This window comes from Anomaloglossus baeobatrachus, chromosome 7, assembly GCF_048569485.1.
Source record: "Anomaloglossus baeobatrachus isolate aAnoBae1 chromosome 7, aAnoBae1.hap1, whole genome shotgun sequence".
Lineage (NCBI taxonomy): Eukaryota > Metazoa > Chordata > Amphibia > Anura > Aromobatidae > Anomaloglossus > Anomaloglossus baeobatrachus.
Window position 1 is genome coordinate 197,884,427 of NC_134359.1, and position 14,162 is coordinate 197,898,588.

General features: G+C 40.9%; 9 non-coding genes across 9 annotated transcripts; all 9 read right to left on the reverse strand.

Annotated features, from left to right (window-relative positions):
* Nucleotides 1-914: 914 nt before the first annotated feature.
* TRNAT-AGU (transfer RNA threonine (anticodon AGU)) lies at nt 915-988 on the reverse strand. Its single transcript has one exon. It is a non-coding gene; the product is annotated as a tRNA-Thr (tRNA).
* Nucleotides 989-2,201: 1,213 nt separating this feature from the next.
* On the reverse strand, nt 2,202-2,275 carry TRNAT-AGU (transfer RNA threonine (anticodon AGU)). Its single transcript has one exon. It is a non-coding gene; the product is annotated as a tRNA-Thr (tRNA).
* A 1,213-nt stretch (nt 2,276-3,488) lies between these two features.
* Nucleotides 3,489-3,562, reverse strand: TRNAT-AGU (transfer RNA threonine (anticodon AGU)). The gene has a single exon. It is a non-coding gene; the product is annotated as a tRNA-Thr (tRNA).
* A 3,110-nt stretch (nt 3,563-6,672) lies between these two features.
* On the reverse strand, nt 6,673-6,746 carry TRNAT-AGU (transfer RNA threonine (anticodon AGU)). Its single transcript has one exon. It is a non-coding gene; the product is annotated as a tRNA-Thr (tRNA).
* Nucleotides 6,747-7,959: 1,213 nt separating this feature from the next.
* TRNAT-AGU (transfer RNA threonine (anticodon AGU)) lies at nt 7,960-8,033 on the reverse strand. The gene has a single exon. It is a non-coding gene; the product is annotated as a tRNA-Thr (tRNA).
* A 1,213-nt stretch (nt 8,034-9,246) lies between these two features.
* Nucleotides 9,247-9,320, reverse strand: TRNAT-AGU (transfer RNA threonine (anticodon AGU)). Its single transcript has one exon. It is a non-coding gene; the product is annotated as a tRNA-Thr (tRNA).
* A 1,213-nt stretch (nt 9,321-10,533) lies between these two features.
* On the reverse strand, nt 10,534-10,607 carry TRNAT-AGU (transfer RNA threonine (anticodon AGU)). The gene has a single exon. It is a non-coding gene; the product is annotated as a tRNA-Thr (tRNA).
* Nucleotides 10,608-11,810: 1,203 nt separating this feature from the next.
* On the reverse strand, nt 11,811-11,884 carry TRNAT-AGU (transfer RNA threonine (anticodon AGU)). The gene has a single exon. It is a non-coding gene; the product is annotated as a tRNA-Thr (tRNA).
* Nucleotides 11,885-13,097: 1,213 nt separating this feature from the next.
* TRNAT-AGU (transfer RNA threonine (anticodon AGU)) lies at nt 13,098-13,171 on the reverse strand. Its single transcript has one exon. It is a non-coding gene; the product is annotated as a tRNA-Thr (tRNA).
* Between the last annotated feature and the right edge of the window lie 991 nt (nt 13,172-14,162).

Genomic DNA, 14,162 nt, shown 5'->3' on the forward strand with positions numbered 1-14,162 from the left:
ACAGACTTGTCAAAATCCTCATCAGATCATATCACCGGATTTCAGGTTTGTCATGTAGACGAGGTGGCCGAGTGGTTAAGGCGATGGACTGCTAATCCATTGTGCTCTGCATGCATGGGTTCGAATCCCATCCTCGTCGGTTTAATCTCCTTCTTCCGTGTTGAAAAGCTTAGTTTCCATTTAGAACCCAGGTGGTGGATATTTGACCTTCTCAAATCTCTGAGATAGTGCAATGAAGGATTCATAAATCTGTGCTGTCTAAGTGCATATAAAAGAGAAGACGTCATCCGATGTAGGATTGCATCAGGCATGCCAAATAAAAACGGTGGGTTTTATTTTGCCAGATTGAGCATTGGTTTATGACTGGTAAGGATTGCCTTAGTCCAACTCCAGACACCAGACAATGAAGGAGAAGAGATAAGGCCCACTCCGTTAGAGGTCAACTTAAAATCTTCAGTGAAAAAGCAAAGACTCATCAAAATGCTCTTCAGATCTTATGGTCTGGTTTCTACGTTTTTGGGCAGAGAAGTTGGCTGTGAAGTTCAGGTGATGCATTAACAATACAGTCTATGGATTGAGCTGTTTATGCATGGTTTTGACTTCCATCTTTGTTCTTGTTGTTTTCTTGCCCTTTCACTGTTCAAGAAGACTGCTATCAAACTTTTCTAGCAGGGAGAGATGCGCATGGAAGCATTTCAATCTGGCAAAAGAAAACCACTGTTTTTATTTGGCATGCTTGGTGCCATCCTACATCGCATGACATCTTCTTCCTTCTGAGCACTTAGACAGCACATATTTATAATTCCTTCATTCAACTATCTCAGAGATGTGAGAAAGACAAATTTGACATTAGTCTCTCACTATGAAAGGTGCCCTTTAAAAATCGAAACTTCTATATCGGGACTATGAAAAGAAGGCACTGCTGAGATTCGAACTCAGGATCTCCTGTTTACTAGACAGGCACTTTAACCAACTAAGCCACAGCACCTCTTTTCCTACTGACCGATAGTAAAGCAGCTTCTGGTAGAGTGGCCTTATTTGATCTTCAGTGTCATCTGATGTCTAGAGACAAACTAATGCAAATGCTATCTGGGATAAACCAATTTTCAGGGCTTCAATACAGACACGACATTCAATCTTTAGTAAAAATACTGTTATTAAAAACCCTGAGCATTAGCTCATTTCTGATATGGTTTGAGCTAGTCTAACTCTTGACATTATCCAGTGTAGGAGATGTGATAAGGTCCATTTTGCCAGAGGCCGATACACAATCTTTAGCTCAATTGCACAGACTTGTCAAAATCCTCATCAGATCATATCACCGGATTTCAGGTTTGTCATGTAGACGAGGTGGCCGAGTGGTTAAGGCGATGGACTGCTAATCCATTGTGCTCTGCATGCATGGGTTCGAATCCCATCCTCGTCGGTTTAATCTCCTTCTTCCGTGTTGAAAAGCTTAGTTTCCATTTAGAACCCAGGTGGTGGATATTTGACCTTCTCAAATCTCTGAGATAGTGCAATGAAGGATTCATAAATCTGTGCTGTCTAAGTGCATATAAAAGAGAAGACGTCATCCGATGTAGGATTGCATCAGGCATGCCAAATAAAAACGGTGGGTTTTATTTTGCCAGATTGAGCATTGGTTTATGACTGGTAAGGATTGCCTTAGTCCAACTCCAGACACCAGACAATGAAGGAGAAGAGATAAGGCCCACTCCGTTAGAGGTCAACTTAAAATCTTCAGTGAAAAAGCAAAGACTCATCAAAATGCTCTTCAGATCTTATGGTCTGGTTTCTACGTTTTTGGGCAGAGAAGTTGGCTGTGAAGTTCAGGTGATGCATTAACAATACAGTCTATGGATTGAGCTGTTTATGCATGGTTTTGACTTCCATCTTTGTTCTTGTTGTTTTCTTGCCCTTTCACTGTTCAAGAAGACTGCTATCAAACTTTTCTAGCAGGGAGAGATGCGCATGGAAGCATTTCAATCTGGCAAAAGAAAACCACTGTTTTTATTTGGCATGCTTGGTGCCATCCTACATCGCATGACATCTTCTTCCTTCTGAGCACTTAGACAGCACATATTTATAATTCCTTCATTCAACTATCTCAGAGATGTGAGAAAGACAAATTTGACATTAGTCTCTCACTATGAAAGGTGCCCTTTAAAAATCGAAACTTCTATATCGGGACTATGAAAAGAAGGCACTGCTGAGATTCGAACTCAGGATCTCCTGTTTACTAGACAGGCACTTTAACCAACTAAGCCACAGCACCTCTTTTCCTACTGACCGATAGTAAAGCAGCTTCTGGTAGAGTGGCCTTATTTGATCTTCAGTGTCATCTGATGTCTAGAGACAAACTAATGCAAATGCTATCTGGGATAAACCAATTTTCAGGGCTTCAATACAGACACGACATTCAATCTTTAGTAAAAATACTGTTATTAAAAACCCTGAGCATTAGCTCATTTCTGATATGGTTTGAGCTAGTCTAACTCTTGACATTATCCAGTGTAGGAGATGTGATAAGGTCCATTTTGCCAGAGGCCGATACACAATCTTTAGCTCAATTGCACAGACTTGTCAAAATCCTCATCAGATCATATCACCGGATTTCAGGTTTGTCATGTAGACGAGGTGGCCGAGTGGTTAAGGCGATGGACTGCTAATCCATTGTGCTCTGCATGCATGGGTTCGAATCCCATCCTCGTCGGTTTAATCTCCTTCTTCCGTGTTGAAAAGCTTAGTTTCCATTTAGAACCCAGGTGGTGGATATTTGACCTTCTCAAATCTCTGAGATAGTGCAATGAAGGATTCATAAATCTGTGCTGTCTAAGTGCATATAAAAGAGAAGACGTCATCCGATGTAGGATTGCATCAGGCATGCCAAATAAAAACGGTGGGTTTTATTTTGCCAGATTGAGCATTGGTTTATGACTGGTAAGGATTGCCTTAGTCCAACTCCAGACACCAGACAATGAAGGAGAAGAGATAAGGCCCACTCCGTTAGAGGTCAACTTAAAATCTTCAGTGAAAAAGCAAAGACTCATCAAAATGCTCTTCAGATCTTATGGTCTGGTTTCTACGTTTTTGGGCAGAGAAGTTGGCTGTGAAGTTCAGGTGATGCATTAACAATACAGTCTATGGATTGAGCTGTTTATGCATGGTTTTGACTTCCATCTTTGTTCTTGTTGTTTTCTTGCCCTTTCACTGTTCAAGAAGACTGCTATCAAACTTTTCTAGCAGGGAGAGATGCGCATGGAAGCATTTCAATCTGGCAAAAGAAAACCACTGTTTTTATTTGGCATGCTTGGTGCCATCCTACATCGCATGACATCTTCTTCCTTCTGAGCACTTAGACAGCACATATTTATAATTCCTTCATTCAACTATCTCAGAGATGTGAGAAAGACAAATTTGACATTAGTCTCTCACTATGAAAGGTGCCCTTTAAAAATCGAAACTTCTATATCGGGACTATGAAAAGAAGGCACTGCTGAGATTCGAACTCAGGATCTCCTGTTTACTAGACAGGCACTTTAACCAACTAAGCCACAGCACCTCTTTTCCTACTGACCGATAGTAAAGCAGCTTCTGGTAGAGTGGCCTTATTTGATCTTCAGTGTCATCTGATGTCTAGAGACAAACTAATGCAAATGCTATCTGGGATAAACCAATTTTCAGGGCTTCAATACAGACACGACATTCAATCTTTAGTAAAAATACTGTTATTAAAAACCCTGAGCATTAGCTCATTTCTGATATGGTTTGAGCTAGTCTAACTCTTGACATTATCCAGTGTAGGAGATGTGATAAGGTCCATTTTGCCAGAGGCCGATACACAATCTTTAGCTCAATTGCACAGACTTGTCAAAATCCTCATCAGATCATATCACCGGATTTCAGGTTTGTCATGTAGACGAGGTGGCCGAGTGGTTAAGGCGATGGACTGCTAATCCATTGTGCTCTGCATGCATGGGTTCGAATCCCATCCTCGTCGGTTTAATCTCCTTCTTCCGTGTTGAAAAGCTTAGTTTCCATTTAGAACCCAGGTGGTGGATATTTGACCTTCTCAAATCTCTGAGATAGTGCAATGAAGGATTCATAAATCTGTGCTGTCTAAGTGCATATAAAAGAGAAGACGTCATCCGATGTAGGATTGCATCAGGCATGCCAAATAAAAACGGTGGGTTTTATTTTGCCAGATTGAGCATTGGTTTATGACTGGTAAGGATTGCCTTAGTCCAACTCCAGACACCAGACAATGAAGGAGAAGAGATAAGGCCCACTCCGTTAGAGGCCAACTTAAAATCTTCAGTGAAAAAGCAAAGACTCATCAAAATGCTCTTCAGATCTTATGGTCTGGTTTCTACGTTTTTGGGCAGAGAAGTTGGCTGTGAAGTTCAGGTGATGCATTAACAATACAGTCTATGGATTGAGCTGTTTATGCATGGTTTTGACTTCCATCTTTGTTCTTGTTGTTTTCTTGCCCTTTCACTGTTCAAGAAGACTGCTATCAAACTTTTCTAGCAGGGAGAGATGCGCATGGAAGCATTTCAATCTGGCAAAAGAAAACCACTGTTTTTATTTGGCATGCTTGGTGCCATCCTACATCGCATGACATCTTCTTCCTTCTGAGCACTTAGACAGCACATATTTATAATTCCTTCATTCAACTATCTCAGAGATGTGAGAAAGACAAATTTGACATTAGTCATAAATCTGTGCTGTCTAAGTGCATATAAAAGAGAAGACGTCATCCGATGTAGGATTGCATCAGGCATGCCAAATAAAAACGGTGGGTTTTATTTTGCCAGATTGAGCATTGGTTTATGACTGGTAAGGATTGCCTTAGTCCAACTCCAGACACCAGACAATGAAGGAGAAGAGATAAGGCCCACTCCGTTAGAGGCCAACTTAAAATCTTCAGTGAAAAAGCAAAGACTCATCAAAATGCTCTTCAGATCTTATGGTCTGGTTTCTACGTTTTTGGGCAGAGAAGTTGGCTGTGAAGTTCAGGTGATGCATTAACAATACAGTCTATGGATTGAGCTGTTTATGCATGGTTTTGACTTCCATCTTTGTTCTTGTTGTTTTCTTGCCCTTTCACTGTTCAAGAAGACTGCTATCAAACTTTTCTAGCAGGGAGAGATGCGCATGGAAGCATTTCAATCTGGCAAAAGAAAACCACTGTTTTTATTTGGCATGCTTGGTGCCATCCTACATCGCATGACATCTTCTTCCTTCTGAGCACTTAGACAGCACATATTTATAATTCCTTCATTCAACTATCTCAGAGATGTGAGAAAGACAAATTTGACATTAGTCTCTCACTATGAAAGGTGCCCTTTAAAAATCGAAACTTCTATATCGGGACTATGAAAAGAAGGCACTGCTGAGATTCGAACTCAGGATCTCCTGTTTACTAGACAGGCACTTACCAACTAAGCCACAGCACCTCTTTTCCTACTCACCGATAGTAAAGCAGCTTCTGGTAGAGTGGCCTTATTTGATCTTCAGTGTCATCTGATGTCTAGAGACAAACTAATGCAAATGCTATCTGGGATAAACCAATTTTCAGGGCTTCAATACAGACACGACATTCAATCTTTAGTAAAAATACTGTTATTAAAAACCCTGAGCATTAGCTCATTTCTGATATGGTTTGAGCTAGTCTAACTCTTGAGATTATCCAGTGTAGGAGATGTGATAAGGTCCATTTTGCCAGAGGCCGATACACAATCTTTAGCTCAATTGCACAGACTGGTCAAAATCCTCATCAGATCATATCACCTGATTTCAGGTTTGTCATGTAGACGAGGTGGCCGAGTGGTTAAGGCGATGGACTGCTAATCCATTGTGCTCTGCATGCATGGGTTCGAATCCCATCCTCGTCGGTTTAATCTCCTTCTTCCGTGTTGAAAAGCTTAGTTTCCATTTAGAACCCAGGTGGTGGATATTTGACCTTCTCAAATCTCTGAGATAGTGCAATGAAGGATTCATAAGTCTGTGCTGTCTAAGTGCATATAAAAGAGAAGACGTCATCCGATGTAGGATTGCATCAGGCATGCCAAATAAAAACGGTGGGTTTTATTTTGCCAGATTGAGCATTGGTTTATGACTGGTAAGGATTGCCTTAGTCCAACTCCAGACACCAGACAATGAAGGAGAAGAGATAAGGCCCACTCCGTTAGAGGCCAACTTAAAATCTTCAGTGAAAAAGCAAAGACTCATCAAAATGCTCTTCAGATCTTATGGTCTGGTTTCTACGTTTTTGGGCAGAGAAGTTGGCTGTGAAGTTCAGGTGATGCATTAACAATACAGTCTATGGATTGAGCTGTTTATGCATGGTTTTGACTTCCATCTTTGTTCTTGTTGTTTTCTTGCCCTTTCACTGTTCAAGAAGACTGCTATCAAACTTTTCTAGCAGGGAGAGATGCGCATGGAAGCATTTCAATCTGGCAAAAGAAAACCACTGTTTTTATTTGGCATGCTTGGTGCCATCCTACATCGCATGACATCTTCTTCCTTCTAAGCACTTAGACAGCACATATTTATAATTCCTTCATTCAACTATCTCAGAGATGTGAGAAAGACAAATTTGACATTAGTCTCTCACTATGAAAGGTGCCCTTTAAAAATCGAAACTTCTATATCGGGACTATGAAAAGAAGGCACTGCTGAGATTCGAACTCAGGATCTCCTGTTTACTAGACAGGCACTTTAACCAACTAAGCCACAGCACCTCTTTTCCTACTCACTGATAGTAAAGCAGCTTCTGGTAGAGTGGCCTTATTTGATCTTCAGTGTCATCTGATGTCTAGAGACAAACTAATGGAAATGCTATCTGGGATAAACCAATTTTCAGGGCTTCAATACAGACACGACATTCAATCTTTAGTAAAAATACTGTTATTAAAAACCCTGAGCATTAGCTCATTTCTGATATGGTTTGAGCTAGTCTAACTCTTGACATTATCCAGTGTAGGAGATGTGATAAGGTCCATTTTGCCAGAGGCCGATACACAATCTTTAGCTCAATTGCACAGACTTGTCAAAATCCTCATCAGATCATATCACCGGATTTCAGGTTTGTCATGTAGACGAGGTGGCCGAGTGGTTAAGGCGATGGACTGCTAATCCATTGTGCTCTGCATGCATGGGTTCGAATCCCATCCTCGTCGGTTTAATCTCCTTCTTCCGTGTTGAAAAGCTTAGTTTCCATTTAGAACCCAGGTGGTGGATATTTGACCTTCTCAAATCTCTGAGATAGTGCAATGAAGGATTCATAAATCTGTGCTGTCTAAGTGCATATAAAAGAGAAGACGTCATCCGATGTAGGATTGCATCAGGCATGCCAAATAAAAACGGTGGGTTTTATTTTGCCAGATTGAGCATTGGTTTATGACTGGTAAGGATTGCCTTAGTCCAACTCCAGACACCAGACAATGAAGGAGAAGAGATAAGGCCCACTCCGTTAGAGGCCAACTTAAAATCTTCAGTGAAAAAGCAAAGACTCATCAAAATGCTCTTCAGATCTTATGGTCTGGTTTCTACGTTTTTGGGCAGAGAAGTTGGCTGTGAAGTTCAGGTGATGCATTAACAATACAGTCTATGGATTGAGCTGTTTATGCATGGTTTTGACTTCCATCTTTGTTCTTGTTGTTTTCTTGCCCTTTCACTGTTCAAGAAGACTGCTATCAAACTTTTCTAGCAGGGAGAGATGCGCATGGAAGCATTTCAATCTGGCAAAAGAAAACCACTGTTTTTATTTGGCATGCTTGGTGCCATCCTACATCGCATGACATCTTCTTCCTTCTGAGCACTTAGACAGCACATATTTATAATTCCTTCATTCAACTATCTCAGAGATGTGAGAAAGACAAATTTGACATTAGTCTCTCACTATGAAAGGTGCCCTTTAAAAATCGAAACTTCTATATCGGGACTATGAAAAGAAGGCACTGCTGAGATTCGAACTCAGGATCTCCTGTTTACTAGACAGGCACTTTAACCAACTAAGCCACAGCACCTCTTTTCCTACTCACCGATAGTAAAGCAGCTTCTGGTAGAGTGGCCTTATTTGATCTTCAGTGTCATCTGATGTCTAGAGACAAACTAATGGAAATGCTATCTGGGATAAACCAATTTTCAGGGCTTCAATACAGACACGACATTCAATCTTTAGTAAAAATACTGTTATTAAAAACCCTGAGCATTAGCTCATTTCTGATATGGTTTGAGCTAGTCTAACTCTTGACATTATCCAGTGTAGGAGATGTGATAAGGTCCATTTTGCCAGAGGCCGATATACAATCTTTAGCTCAATTGCACAGACTTGTCAAAATCCTCATCAGATCATATCACCGGATTTCAGGTTTGTCATGTAGACGAGGTGGCCGAGTGGTTAAGGCGATGGACTGCTAATCCATTGTGCTCTGCATGCATGGGTTCGAATCCCATCCTCGTCGGTTTAATCTCCTTCTTCCGTGTTGAAAAGCTTAGTTTCCATTTAGAACCCAGGTGGTGGATATTTGACCTTCTCAAATCTCTGAGATAGTGCAATGAAGGATTCATAAATCTGTGCTGTCTAAGTGCATATAAAAGAGAAGACGTCATCCGATGTAGGATTGCATCAGGCATGCCAAATAAAAACGGTGGGTTTTATTTTGCCAGATTGAGCATTGGTTTATGACTGGTAAGGATTGCCTTAGTCCAACTCCAGACACCAGACAATGAAGGAGAAGAGATAAGGCCCACTCCGTTAGAGGCCAACTTAAAATCTTCAGTGAAAAAGCAAAGACTCATCAAAATGCTCTTCAGATCTTATGGTCTGGTTTCTACGTTTTTGGGCAGAGAAGTTGGCTGTGAAGTTCAGGTGATGCATTAACAATACAGTCTATGGATTGAGCTGTTTATGCATGGTTTTGACTTCCATCTTTGTTCTTGTTGTTTTCTTGCCCTTTCACTGTTCAAGAAGACTGCTATCAAACTTTTCTAGCAGGGAGAGATGCGCATGGAAGCATTTCAATCTGGCAAAAGAAAACCACTGTTTTTATTTGGCATGCTTGGTGCCATCCTACATCGCATGACATCTTCTTCCTTCTGAGCACTTAGACAGCACATATTTATAATTCCTTCATTCAACTATCTCAGAGATGTGAGAAAGACAAATTTGACATTAGTCTCTCACTATGAAAGGTGCCCTTTAAAAATCGAAACTTCTATATCGGGACTATGAAAAGAAGGCACTGCTGAGATTCGAACTCAGGATCTCCTGTTTACTAGACAGGCACTTTAACCAACTAAGCCACAGCACCTCTTTTCCTACTCACTGATAGTAAAGCAGCTTCTGGTAGAGTGGCCTTATTTGATCTTCAGTGTCATCTGATGTCTAGAGACAAACTAATGCAAATGCTATCTGGGATAAACCAATTTTTAGGGCTTCAATACAGACACGACATTCAATCTTTAGTAAAAATACTGTTATTAAAAACCCTGAGCATTAGCTCATTTCTGATATGGTTTGAGCTAGTCTAACTCTTGAGATTATCCAGTGTAGGAGATGTGATAAGGTCCATTTTGCCAGAGGCCGATACACAATCTTTAGCTCAATTGCACAGACTGGTCAAAATCCTCATCAGATCATATCACCGGATTTCAGGTTTGTCATGTAGACGAGGTGGCCGAGTGGTTAAGGCGATGGACTGCTAATCCATTGTGCTCTGCATGCATGGGTTCGAATCCCGTCCTCGTCGGTTTAATCTCCTTCTTCCGTGTTGAAAAGCTTAGTTTCCATTTAGAACCCAGGTGGTGGATATTTGACCTTCTCAAATCTCTGAGATAGTGCAATGAAGGATTCATAAATCTGTGCTGTCTAAGTGCATATAAAAGAGAAGACGTCATCCGATGTAGGATTGCATCAGGCATGCCAAATAAAAACGGTGGGTTTTATTTTGCCAGATTGAGCATTGGTTTATGACTGGTAAGGATTGCCTTAGTCCAACTCCAGACACCAGACAATGAAGGAGAAGAGATAAGGCCCACTCCGTTAGAGGCCAACTTAAAATCTTCAGTGAAAAAGCAAAGACTCATCAAAATGCTCTTCAGATCTTATGGTCTGGTTTCTACGTTTTTGGGCAGAGAAGTTGGCTGTGAAGTTCAGGTGATGCATTAACAATACAGTCTATGGATTGAGCTGTTTATGCATGGTTTTGACTTCCATCTTTGTTCTTGTTGTTTTCTTGCCCTTTCACTGTTCAAGAAGACTGCTATCAAACTTTTCTAGCAGGGAGAGATGCGCATGGAAGCATTTCAATCTGGCAAAAGAAAACCACTGTTTTTATTTGGCATGCTTGGTGCCATCCTACATCGCATGACATCTTCTTCCTTCTGAGCACTTAGACAGCACATATTTATAATTCCTTCATTCAACTATCTCAGAGATGTGAGAAAGACAAATTTGACATTAGTCTCTCACTATGAAAGGTGCCCTTTAAAAATCGAAACTTCTATATCGGGACTATGAAAAGAAGGCACTGCTGAGATTCGAACTCAGGATCTCCTGTTTACTAGACAGGCACTTTAACCAACTAAGCCACAGCACCTCTTTTCCTACTGACCGATAGTAAAGCAGCTTCTGGTAGAGTGGCCTTATTTGATCTTCAGTGTCATCTGATGTCTAGAGACAAACTAATGCAAATGCTATCTGGGATAAACCAATTTTCAGGGCTTCAATACAGACACGACATTCAATCTTTAGTAAAAATACTGTTATTAAAAACCCTGAGCATTAGCTCATTTCTGATATGGTTTGAGCTAGTCTAACTCTTGAGATTATCCAGTGTAGGAGATGTGATAAGGTCCATTTTGCCAGAGGCCGATACACAATCTTTAGCTCAATTGCACAGACTGGTCAAAATCCTCATCAGATCATATCACCGGATTTCAGGTTTGTCATGTAGACGAGGTGGCCGAGTGGTTAAGGCGATGGACTGCTAATCCATTGTGCTCTGCATGCATGGGTTCGAATCCCGTTCTCGTCGGTTTAATCTCCTTCTTCCGTGTTGAAAAGCTTAGTTTCCATTTAGAACCCAGGTGGTGGATATTTGACCTTCTCAAATCTCTGAGATAGTGCAATGAAGGATTCATAAATCTGTGCTGTCTAAGTGCATATAAAAGAGAAGACGTCATCCGATGTAGGATTGCATCAGGCATGCCAAATAAAAACGGTGGGTTTTATTTTGCCAGATTGAGCATTGGTTTATGACTGGTAAGGATTGCCTTAGTCCAACGCCAGACACCAGACAATGAAGGAGAAGAGATAAGGCCCACTCCGTTAGAGGCCAACTTAAAATCTTCAGTGAAAAAGCAAAGACTCATCAAAATGCTCTTCAGATCTTATGGTCTGGTTTCTACGTTTTTGGGCAGAGAAGTTGGCTGTGAAGTTCAGGTGATGCATTAACAATACAGTCTATGGATTGAGCTGTTTATGCATGGTTTTGACTTCCATCTTTGTTCTTGTTGTTTTCTTGCCCTTTCACTGTTCAAGAAGACTGCTATCAAACTTTTCTAGCAGGGAGAGATGCGCATGGAAGCATTTCAATCTGGCAAAAGAAAACCACTGTTTTTATTTGGCATGCTTGGTGCCATCCTACATCTTCTTCCTTCTGAGCACTTAGACAGCACATATTTATAATTCCTTCATTCAACTATCTCAGAGATGTGAGAAAGACAAATTTGACATTAGTCTCTCACTATGAAAGGTGCCCTTTAAAAATCGAAACTTCTATATCGGGACTATGAAAAGAAGGCACTGCTGAGATTCGAACTCAGGATCTCCTGTTTACTAGACAGGCACTTTAACCAACTAAGCCACAGCACCTCTTTTCCTACTGACCGATAGTAAAGCAGCTTCTGGTAGAGTGGCCTTATTTGATCTTCAGTGTCATCTGATGTCTAGAGACAAACTAATGCAAATGCTATCTGGGATAAACCAATTTTCAGGGCTTCAATACAGACACGACATTCAATCTTTAGTAAAAATACTGTTATTAAAAACCCTGAGCATTAGCTCATTTCTGATATGGTTTGAGCTAGTCTAACTCTTGAGATTATCCAGTGTAGGAGATGTGATAAGGTCCATTTTGCCAGAGGCCGATACACAATCTTTAGCTCAATTGCACAGCCTGGTCAAAATCCTCATCAGATCATATCACCGGATTTCAGGTTTGTCATGTAGACGAGGTGGCCGAGTGGTTAAGGCGATGGACTGCTAATCCATTGTGCTCTGCATGCATGGGTTCGAATCCCATCCTCGTCGGTTTAATCTCCTTCTTCCGTGTTGAAAAGCTTAGTTTCCATTTAGAACCCAGGTGGTGGATATTTGACCTTCTCAAATCTCTGAGATAGTGCAATGAAGGATTCATAAATCTGTGCTGTCTAAGTGCATATAAAAGAGAAGACGTCATCCGATGTAGGATTGCATCAGGCATGCCAAATAAAAACGGTGGGTTTTATTTTGCCAGATTGAGCATTGGTTTATGACTGGTAAGGATTGCCTTAGTCCAACTCCAGACACCAGACAATGAAGGAGAAGAGATAAGGCCCACTCCGTTAGAGGCCAACTTAAAATCTTCAGTGAAAAAGCAAAGACTCATCAAAATGCTCTTCAGATCTTATGGTCTGGTTTCTACGTTTTTGGGCAGAGAAGTTGGCTGTGAAGTTCAGGTGATGCATTAACAATACAGTCTATGGATTGAGCTGTTTATGCATGGTTTTGACTTCCATCTTTGTTCTTGTTGTTTTCTTGCCCTTTCACTGTTCAAGAAGACTGCTATCAAACTTTTCTAGCAGGGAGAGATGCGCATGGAAGCATTTCAATCTGGCAAAAGAAAACCACTGTTTTTATTTGGCATGCTTGGTGCCATCCTACATCGCATGACATCTTCTTCCTTCTGAGCACTTAGACAGCACATATTTATAATTCCTTCATTCAACTATCTCAGAGATGTGAGAAAGACAAATTTGACATTAGTCTCTCACTATGAAAGGTGCCCTTTAAAAATCGAAACTTCTATATCGGGACTATGAAAAGAAGGCACTGCTGAGATTCGAACTCAGGATCTCCTGTTTACTAGACAGGCACTTTAACCAACTAAGCCACAGCACCTCTTTTCCTACTGACCGATAGTAAAGCAGCTTCTGGTAGAGTGGCCTTATTTGATCTTCAGTGTCATCTGATGTCTAGAGACAAACTAATGCAAATGCTATCTGGGATAAACCAATTTTCAGGGCTTCAATACAGACACGACATTCAATCTTTAGTAAAAATACTGTTATTAAAAACCCTGAGCATTAGCTCATTTCTGATATGGTTTGAGCTAGTCTAACTCTTGAGATTATCCAGTGTAGGAGATGTGATAAGGTCCATTTTGCCAGAGGCCGATACACAATCTTTAGCTCAATTGCACAGCCTGGTCAAAATCCTCATCAGATCATATCACCGGATTTCAGGTTTGTCATGTAGACGAGGTGGCCGAGTGGTTAAGGCGATGGACTGCTAATCCATTGTGCTCTGCATGCATGGGTTCGAATCCCGTCCTCGTCGGTTTAATCTCCTTCTTCCGTGTTGAAAAGCTTAGTTTCCATTTAGAACCCAGGTGGTGGATATTTGACCTTCTCAAATCTCTGAGATAGTGCAATGAAGGATTCATAAATCTGTGCTGTCTAAGTGCATATAAAAGAGAAGACGTCATCCGATGTAGGATTGCATCAGGCATGCCAAATAAAAACGGTGGGTTTTATTTTGCCAGATTGAGCATTGGTTTATGACTGGTAAGGATTGCCTTAGTCCAACTCCAGACACCAGACAATGAAGGAGAAGAGATAAGGCCCACTCCGTTAGAGGCCAACTTAAAATCTTCAGTGAAAAAGCAAAGACTCATCAAAATGCTCTTCAGATCTTATGGTCTGGTTTCTACGTTTTTGGGCAGAGAAGTTGGCTGTGAAGTTCAGGTGATGCATTAACAATACAGTCTATGGATTGAGCTGTTTATGCATGGTTTTGACTTCCATCTTTGTTCTTGTTGTTTTCTTGCCCTTTCACTGTTCAAGAAGACTGCTATCAAACTTTTCTAGCAGGGAGAGATGCGCATGGAAGC